The following is a 9,562-nucleotide window of genomic DNA, read 5'->3' on the forward strand; positions in this document are numbered from 1 at the left end:
CAGCTCCTGAGATTCCCCTGATCACCAGCAGAGGGTAATGAATGACTGGTGATAACACAAATTATACTGCAACACTTGAACATACTGTATACTCATTTTACCTAGCTGTGGTAGATCTGATAGATAAGACCTGACTTTACTTTCTACCAAAACAAGAACATTATGTTAGGACTAACATTTCTGCTTGTTTTTCCAGTTAATTCACAGTTCTGAGAACAGAAGTTTCTGCTGTGTTGAGGATTAACTGGGGAACACATATGGAACACCCTCCACACCCCCACAGCCACTGCATTGTGTAGCCTAGCTCCTTCCGTCCCAGCAGCAGCAGGCCGCATCCCCACAAGGTACAGTATGTGGCCCCCCGGAGACCTAACTCATCCAGACATCTGCATACACACACATTACGTAAGCATGGCCGAGGTGAGGGCCATGGGAAACTCCAGCAGAAATTCACCCCAGATCAGATCAGTCTCGTTGTGTGTAGAACTTTATCCCAACCAGCTGTCACATGATACCTCAGGGTATGTCTCAATGTTCTATCCAATTTTACAATGTTTTCCAAGTGGATGTGGGCATAGCCTACTTTAGTGCATACGGTACTGATACCTATAATGTGTATCTTCAGGGAAGGAAAACTAGAGGGTAATCAGGCTACCACAGAAAAAAGAATAGGTACTGGGCCTATAGATTACTTTAATAGGGCCATTGTCATCCCAAATACAATCCTGCATGGCGCTATAGGATCAGGCTATGTAGCATAATAGTGCTGGGAGCACTGCAGGTTACACAAGGGAAAGAGGTTTATTTAAAGTGACATCACCACACTGCGGTGAACGCTCGGTCCTGATCACAGAGTTCTGCCTGAGCAGAAAACTGCTGACTGGAAACCAGAAGGTCTTTTGACGGTAATCGTTTCACACTTTTAATATAGGCCTGCACAGCAACGTTTTAGAAAAATCTAATATAATGGCAGAGAAAAAAATGAACAGGAGGGGAGGGGCCTGGGGGGGTCTATATTTTCCATATCTTCCCTTGTTTGATCCAACCAGTGGAGAGTGGTAGCAATTTAAAGTCAAGGTTAGCCATCACCACCAATTTATCCACTGCCCCCCTCCCATACTCCTGACTCTGCTCTCTTCCCGCCCGTTCCACGGCAGGCTCGCCAACACTGACACTTCTCAGGCCTCAGCGGTGATTGATCAGCAACGCTCCCTCCAAGGTGCTCCGTATGGACGGCCGCTCGTTTATCTCAAATCACACAGGAGATGAGGAATGAAGCCGTGACCCCGGAGCTCTTTTTCTCCAGGACCAAGAAAAATGCTGACAGGACTCATTCAGACAAAGGTAGCGCTGACAGGACTCACTCAGACAAAGGTAACGCTGACAGAACTCACGCAGACATAGGTAACGCGGACAGGACTCACTCAGACAAAGGTAACGCTGACAGGACTCACGCAGACATAGGTAACGCTGACAGAACTCACGCAGACATAGGTAACGCGGACAGGACTCACTCAGACAAAGGTAGCGCTGACAGGACTCACTCAGACAAAGGTAACGCTGACAGAACTCACGCAGACATAGGTAACGCGGACAGGACTCACTCAGACAAAGGTAACGCTGACAGGAATCACTCAGACAAAGGTAACGCTGACAAGACTCACTCAGACAAAGGTAACGCTGACAGGAATCACTCAGACAAAGGTAACGCTGACAGAACTCACTCAGACAAAGGTAACGCTGACAGAACTCACTCAGACAAAGGTAATGCTGACAGAACTCACTCAGACAAATGTAATGCTGACAGAACTCACTCAGACAAAGGTAATGCTGACAGGTATGGTTTCTTTATACATTCACATTAAAAGTGTGTGACTGTAAATGTTCATGGAATGTGAATATGCACTTATCTCCAATAAACCTACTGATGAATGATTTATATCATAAGGTTTCCTGATACGCTACACTAAACAATTTATACTAGGTCTAATTGATATCTGAAAGCCTAATGCAACAATATCCCCATCATGTGACCACCAGGTTCACATGACCTTTTCCCCCTCCACAATGCTCCTCACCACAGATGTAGACACTAAAGTTTGCTATTCCTCCTGAGATGAGGGTGAAGACAATTGATTTCTTCACCTCGTTACAGATACAAGAGGACACGAAGCTGGTCACACCCTGGACATACCACTTACCATCAGTACCCTTACAGTACCCTGCCTGCCTGCCTGCCTGCCTGCCTGCCTGCCTGCCTGCCTGCCTGCCTGCCTGCCTGTCTGCCTGTCTGCCTGTCTGCCTGTCTGTCTGTCTGTCTGTCTGTCTGTCTGTCTGTCTGTCTGTCTGTCTGTCTGTCTGTCTGTCTGTCTGTCTGTCTGTCTGTCTGTCTTTCTTTCTTTCTTTCTTTCTTTCTTTCTTTCTTTCTTTCTTTCTTTCTTTCTTTCTTTCTTTCTTTCTTTCTTTCTTTCTTTCTTTCTTTCTTTCTTTGTCATGTCCAGCCCCAGACACTGTGCTCTAATAGTCCCGTATACCGATATTAGCTGGGAATTACCTCCCGTTCCCTTAATGCTCACCTTACACTAACCTGTACTGTACTTTACTGGAGGTATTATGTCCCTCTGGAAATGTTGACAAGGAAAAGGGACGTGTGTGTGTGGGACGGGGGTGGGGGGACAGTTTCCACCATTTACCAAAGACGTTGGTAACCTGCATACTGTAACCGGCATATACTGTAGCTTTTGAGTACTCTACAGTACTTGACCCTATCCATACCAGTAGCCTGAACAGTACAAACTGTTCCCAACATTGACGGAAAAAGAGAGAGAGGGAGCAGTTGAAAGCCCTTGTAAAAGAGAGACAGAGTGTGTGTGAGGGACAGAGAACAGGAGAGAAAAGTAGAGAGAGAGACGTAAAGAGACAGAGGGGGAGGGAGAAAGAAAGAGTGATTGAGAGGGGGACTTAGTGTTGTCAGCTGTGTTAGTATGCAGTGGACTGAGAAATACATTTTCTTCCTGTGACCGCAGAACTGGATACGCTTGGGCTGCGTTCAAGAGAAACAGTCCTGTAACAACTTTTCTTTCTTTAATAAATAAAGTGGAGTACGTCTAAGCCGGGGCTGTGCTCCCAGTGAATCTGGAGCCAATTCTTTACGCCTCTCCAAGACAGTATCTTTTCCTCTTTAGGGGAATTAGCAGCGTTCTCTAGAGGAAACAGCACACATCCATAAATTTCCCCTTTAAAGAAGCACAGCGAATCCATATACAGTGGGGCAAAAAAGTATTTAGTCAGCCACCAATTGTGCAAGTTCTACCACTTAAAAACATGAGAGAGGCCTGTAATTTTCATCATAGGTACACTTCAACTATGACAGACAAAATTAGAAAAAAAATCCAGAAAATCACATTGTAGGATTTTTTATGAATTTATTTGCAAATTATGGTGGAAAATAAGTATTTGGTCAATAACAAAAGTTTCTCAATACTTTGTTATATACCCTTTGTTGGCAATGACAGAGGTCAAATGTTTTCTGTAAGTCTTCACAAGGTTTTCACACACTGTTGCTGGTATTTTGGCCCATTCCTCCATGCAGATCTCCTTTAGAGCAGTGATGTTTTGGGGCTGTTGCTGAGCAACACGGACTTTCAACTCCCTCCAAAGACTTTCTATGGGGTTGAGATCTGGAGACTGGCTAGGCCACCCTGGGACCTTGAAATGCTTCTTACGAAGCAACTCCTTCGTTGCCCGGGCGGTGTGTTTGGGATCATTGTCATGCTGAAAGACCCAGCCACGTTTCATCTTCAATGCCCTTGCTGATGGAAGGAGGTTTTCACTCAAAATCTCACGATACATGGCCCCATTCATTCTGTCCTTTACACGGATCAGTCGTCCTGGTCACTTTGCAGAAAAACAGCCCCAAAGCATGATGTTTCCACCCCCATGCTTCACAGTAGGTATGGTGTTCTTTGGATGCAACTCAGCATTCTTTGTCCTCCAAACACGACGAGTTGAGTTTTTACCAAAAGGTTCTATTTTGGTTTCATCTGACCATATGACATTCTCCCAATCTTCTTCTGGATCATCCAAATTCTCTCTAGCAAACTTCAGACGGGCCTGGACATGTACTGGCTTAAGCAGGGGGACACGTCTGGCACTGCAGGATTTGAGTCCCTGGCGGCGTAGTGTGTTGCTGATGGTAGGCTTTGTTACTTTGGTCCCAGCTCTCTGCAGGTCACTCACTAGGTCCCCCCGTGTGGTTCTGGGATTTTTGCTCACCGTTCTTGTGATCATTTTGACCCCACGGGGTGAGATCTTGCGTGGAGCCCCAGATCGAGGGAGATTATCAGTGGTCTTGTATGTCTTCCATTTTCTAATAATTGCTCCCACAGTTGATTTCTTCAAACCAAGCTGCTTACCTATTGCAGATGCAGTCTTCCCAGCCTGGTGCAGGTCTACAATTTTGTTTCTGGTGTCCTTTGACAGCTCTTTGGTCTTGGCCATAGTGGAGTTTGGAGTGTGACTGTTTGAGGTTGTGGACAGGTGTCTTTTATACTGATAACAAGTTCAAACAGGTGCCATTAATACAGGTAACGAGTGGAGGACAGAGGAGCCCCTTAAAGAAGAAGTTACAGGTCTGTGAGAGCCAGAAATCTTGCTTGTTTGTAGGTGACCAAATACTTATTTTCCACCATAATTTGCAAATAAATTCATTAAAAATCCTACAATGTGATTTTCTGGATTTTTTTTTCTCATTTTGTCTGTCATGGTTGAAGTGTACCTATGATGAAAATTACAGGCCTCTCTCATCTTTTTAAGTGGGAGAACTTGCACAATTGGTGGCTGACTAAATACTTTTTTGCCCCACTGTATGCCTGGACAGCTAAAAGGCTCTGTATGTTTTCTCTCTGTGTTATAATTCTCCACGGCACATTTTGTGTACTGATTTATGGAGCAGACGTGCAAAATGTTTGCATAGCATGGCAATGATATAAGACATTTTTATTCTATAATGTACATGTATGTTTCAGGTAAAGCATGTGGTTAAAATGTAACAGACTTATGATTTATGTCGTCTGTCTTCTGCTTCTCTCTCTCTCTGTGTGTGTGTGTGTGTGTGTGTGTGTGTGTGTGTGTGTGTGTGTGTGTGTGTGTGTGTGTGTGTGTGTGTGTGTGTGTGTGTGTGTGTGTGTGTGTGTGTGTGTGTGTGTGTGTGTGTGTGTGTGTGTGTGTGTGTGTACTGTACTCTGGGAGTGTGTGACATGCCTGCCCATCTTTATATGCTCAAGGGTTTCATCTGACTTTCATCAGGAAACTAGCAATTCCTGCCTGTCCAGTAAATATGGGTGCTGAAACAACTTGAGCCTATCCATAAACTTCAGTAATAATTGTTTATTTTCTATTAGGGCGACCTTCAGAAATACTTCGTAAATCAAGACTTCCAAGGAGAAAAACAGTCAGCCAGGCAGCCACAGTAGCTTGTCTGCTCTCTGTCCACTCGTAGTTTGAGACAAAGATAAATGATGTTCCTTCAACCTTCACAGTGTAAGGCCAACTGGCTAGGTATATCTGCTAAGGTTTTCAGATATGACAGGAATCTGCAGTAGCAGCCCAGGGACTGCAGGGGAAATAGATTCAAATGGGCAGCTTTGATCCATAAATCATATCTAACTGGTCAGATAAAGTGGTGAATTCCTGTTTCCTGTCATTTAAATTAAGGATATCAATTGTCTTGCTTCATGTAATTTAAATGAAGGTTATCAGTAACCTGTTTCCTGTCATTTAAATGAAAGATATCAGTTGTCCTGTTTCCTGTCATGTAAATGGAGGATATCAGTTGACCTGTTTCCTGACATGTTAATGAAGGATATCAGTTGTTCTGTTTCCTGTCATGTAAATTAAGGATATCAGCAGTCCTGTTTCCTGTCATTGAAATGGAGGATATCAGTTATCCTGTTTCCTGTCATTGAAATGAAGGATATCAGTTGTTCTGTTTCCTGTCATGTAAATTAAGGATATCAGCAGTCCTGTTTCCTGTCATTGAAATGGAGGATATCAGTTATCCTGTTTCCTGTCATTGAAATGAAGGATATCAGTTGACCTGTTTCCTGACATGTAATGAAGGATATCAGTTGTTCTGTTTCCTGTCATGTAAATTAAGGATATCAGCAGTCCTGTTTCCTGTCATTTAAATGAAGGATATCAGTTGTCCTGTTTCCTGTCATGTTAATGGAGGATATCAGTTATCCTGTTTCCTGTCATTGAAATTAAGGATATCAGTTGTTCTGTTTCCTGTCATGTAAATTAAGGATATCAGCAGTCCTGTTTCCTGTCATTGAAATGAAGGATATCAGTTGACCTGTTTCCTGACATGTTAATGAAGGATATCAGTTGTTCTGTTTCCTGTCATGTAAATTAAGGATATCAGTTGTCCTGATTCCTGTCATGTAAATGGAGGATATCAGTTATCCTGTTTCCTGACATGTTAATGGAGGATATCAGTTATCCTGTTTCCTGTCATTGAAATTAAGGATATCAGTTTACCTGTTTCCTGACATGTTAATGAAGGATATCAGTTGTTCTGTTTCCTGTCATGTAAATTAAGGATATCAGCAGTCCTGTTTCCTGTCATTTAAATGAAGGATATCAGTTGTCCTGTTTCCTGTCATGTTAATGAAGGATATCAGTTGTTCTGTTTCCTGTCATGTAAATTAAGGATATCAGCAGTCCTGTTTCCTGTCATTTAAATGAAGGATATCAGTTGTCCTGTTTCCTGTCATGTTAATGAAGGATATCAGTTGTTCTGTTTCCTGTCATGTAAATTAAGGATATCAGCAGTCCTGTTTCCTGTCATTTAAATGAAGGATATCAGTTATCCTGTTTCCTGTCATTTACATGAAGGATATCAGCAGTCCTGTTTCCTGTCATTTAAATGAAGGATATCAGTTGTCCTGTTTCCTGTCATTTACATGAAGGATATCAGCAGTCCTGTTTCCTGTCATTTAAATGAAGGATATCAGTTGTCCTGTTTCCTGTCATTTACATGAAGGATATCAGTCATTAATGTGAGGCTAGGAAATGGTATAGGGAATAAACCAGCTACTGATTCATTAGTTCATAAAATAACAGATATTCGCCGCAGAGAGGAAAGGGGTGATACATCAAATGTTTATTTAAGAAGGATTGTGAATTATATTTGGCAACAAGCACTATTACTACCATGGTTATGTGTATAAGGTGAATTCATGTTTTTACCGGATTTGGGCCCATATCTTCTTATCATGAATCATAGACTTTATTAGGCATGAATTCATGTTTTTGACTGAATCCTTGATATTAGCATGTCCTGTTTTAGGTATACTGTAGGCTAATGTACATGGAATTGATTTCAAAATGATGGATGACTCAATTAAGATTAAGATCACTTTATTGGTCAATTGCACAAAGTCCAGACGAAATGTGGCTTCCGCTTTTAACCCAATCCCGCTGAAAGACACACATACATACACAGGTTTTGGTGCGGTGCGGGGAGCTGCTACACTGGGTGCCCAGGGAGCTGTTGTTGTGGGGAGTTAAGTGCCTTGCTCAAGGGCACAATAGCAGGCAATGGCATCTAGGATTTGTTACCAGCAACCCTCCGGTTGCCAGCTCACTTCATGACAGATTTTTCCCGTCGGACCCTGGATTCGAACTGGCAATTCTCTGGCTACTGGCTCGCCTTTCTAACCGTTAGGCTACCTGCTGCCCCATCAGTGTCACGTTCCTGACCTTATTTCCTTTATTTTGTCTTTGTTAAGTATGGTCAGGACGTGAGCTGGGTGGGCATTCTATGTTATGTGTTTCTATGTTTAGGTTCATTGTTAATTAGCCTGATATGGTTCTCAATCAGGGGCAGGTGTTTTACGTTTCCTCTGATTGAGAACCATATTAAGGTAGGCTGTTCACACCGTTTGTTTGTGGGTGATTGTTCCTGTGTCAGTGTTTGTGCCACACGGGACTGTTTCGTTTGTTAGTTTGTTCCTGTTCGTGCGTTCTTCGTTGTCTGTAAGTTCTCATGTTCAGGTCTGTTTACGTCGTTTATTGTTTTGTAGTTTGTTAAGAGTTTTTCCGTCTTCGTCTTTCTTTAATAAATCAAACGTATTCTACCCAAGCTGCGTTTTGGTCCGATCCATGCTCCTCCTCAGATGAGGAGGAGAACGAACGTTACAATCAGGTAATTAAGTGGTAGAATTACACTTTTCCACAAACATCTTCTCCTTACATCCATCCATCATTGCCCATCTTCAGGAATGCCCTAGCTTACTGCAGATATTTCAGATTTAAACATAATCAGCCCCATTTCCCATGCATAGTTTCCATCCTGTCTTTGGTATAGAAAAAAAAATATTAATTTGTAGCTTGTTCGCCTTCATCTGTCCTGTCTGTCCTGTCCTGTCCTGTCCTGTCCTGTCCTGTCCTGTCCTGTCCTGTCCTGTCTGTCTGTCTGTCTGTCTGTCTGTCTGTCTGTCTGTCTGTCTGTCTGTCTGTCTGTCTGTCTGTCTGTCTGTCTGTCTGTCTGTCTGTCTGTCTGTCTGTCTGTCTGTCTGTCTGTCTGTCTGTCTGTCTGTCTGTCTGTCTGTCTGTCTGTCTGTCTGTCTGTCTGTCTGTCTGTCTGTCTGTCTGTCTGTCTGTATCTGTGCATGTCTACAGTAGCTCTGATGAGCACCACCAGGCTGAGGATCTGTGTGGATGGAAAAGCAGGGTAAGGCAGAACCGTCTTGACGGCTTCAGTCAGAGTATGTTATGTCTAGTTGAGGCTCTATGAATCACACCCCTCAGGTTTGCCAACAGTTTAGAATCCCATTTTTTTTTATTTTTTTTATTTTTTTACATGTTATTTTTCTTCCTGCTCTCTTTCTCTCCCCCTCTCTCCCATCTCCTGTTCCTGGCTAATGTTCCTGGCTAAAGTCTGATCCCTCAGGTTGGGTTCTGTGCAACCTGGGCCCACCCCAGTCCCTGCTTCTCTTTCCTTAAAGCCCACTACACTACAGTTGCCAAACATTAGACATATTATTTCTAATTACTAGCACAGATGTTGGCTTGAGTTTATCAATGCGTGGATCTGAAATACTTCAGGAAATCCCAACTAAAGTGTGCTCGACTGACCCTACAAAGGAGCCATTTAAAGTGTGTTAAGGAAGGAATGATCAAGAAATGCCACGCGTTGGAACTGCTTTGGGTGAAATGTTATACTGTCTGTTTGGAAATCTGCTTAGTTTGTCACAGTGAGTAAAATTATGTGATATATTTTCTTATCCTGCTGAGTACACTAGACCAAGGATGCATAATTTTTTACTTAAAAAGGTCATTTCAGAAACGCCTGTAGAGCTATCGGCAGAGCTAAAACAAACAGGATAATTGCGTTATAAGATAGCAATTTTCTCTCTCTCCCCCCCCACCTCCCTCCCTCCCACTCCCCGTGTCTGCAAACATCACCCCCCACCTCACTCCCACTCCCCGTGTCTGCAAACATCACCCCCCCCCCCCCCCCCCCCCCCACCTCCCTCCCATCTCCCTGTGTCTGCAA

Source organism: Salvelinus namaycush, chromosome 10 (assembly GCF_016432855.1).
Source record: "Salvelinus namaycush isolate Seneca chromosome 10, SaNama_1.0, whole genome shotgun sequence".
In the NCBI taxonomy this organism is placed as follows: domain Eukaryota; kingdom Metazoa; phylum Chordata; class Actinopteri; order Salmoniformes; family Salmonidae; genus Salvelinus; species Salvelinus namaycush.